Source organism: Schistocerca piceifrons, unplaced genomic scaffold (assembly GCF_021461385.2).
Source record: "Schistocerca piceifrons isolate TAMUIC-IGC-003096 unplaced genomic scaffold, iqSchPice1.1 HiC_scaffold_1235, whole genome shotgun sequence".
Lineage (NCBI taxonomy): Eukaryota > Metazoa > Arthropoda > Insecta > Orthoptera > Acrididae > Schistocerca > Schistocerca piceifrons.
The window spans coordinates 11,656-12,340 of record NW_025727054.1 but is presented as its reverse complement, the minus strand read 5'-3'; the positions used below and the strand labels follow the sequence as shown (position 1 = coordinate 12,340).

At 48.2% G+C, this 685-nt stretch overlaps 1 non-coding gene across 1 annotated transcript; it reads right to left on the bottom strand.

Annotated features, from left to right (window-relative positions):
* Positions 1-280: 280 nt before the first annotated feature.
* Trnal-uaa lies at positions 281-364 on the bottom strand. Its single transcript has one exon. It is a non-coding gene; the product is annotated as a tRNA-Leu (tRNA).
* Between the last annotated feature and the right edge of the window lie 321 nt (positions 365-685).

Here is a 685-nt window from a genome sequence, read left to right as displayed (position 1 = left end):
TTTGCCTGACAGTCTCTCGCGTTGCCTTTTAGGGAAGGAAAATGGAATAGCCCTGAGCCACAACACAACGACCACGGAAACGTCCGTGAGAAGAGCTAAAACCCGGCACGAGGAAACTATGTTCCGCTATTTGTTTTCGGCCGCTCGGGCTATCGGACGTGCGACGCCCGCACTGCTGTCACTGTCGTCTCTAGTAAAATCTCCACGGCGTGTTTCTGCGTAATTTACTTGTTCTATAAGATCAAGGGAGTACGTTAGTTTCAGAATGTTTAAAAAGCATTGTCAGATGTGGGGTTCGAACCCACGCTCCCTTACGGGAAGCAGAGCTTAAATCTGGCGCCTTAGACCGCTCGGCCAATCTGACGCGCAAGACAAGCGCTCCAGTGACTTCCATCTCTAGCAAGACCTCAGGAACCTCACTCCGAAATCTGTTTCTTTTTTCGGTAGGATGGAATTATGTCAGTTTCAGAATATGTGAGACGCAATGTCAGATGTGGCGTACTAAACGCACCCTCGCTTTCGGGAAACAATGTGGCGCGTTGGACCGCTTTCTTCCGTCGCTTCCAGTTTGAACTGTGACTAGCAAAACTGTATTTAGTAATAGGAACATTTTCACATTGATGCAAAGAAAACTAGATATTAACGAACGGCGAATGAGACCGTTTCCTAGCAACAGCCACGCTGT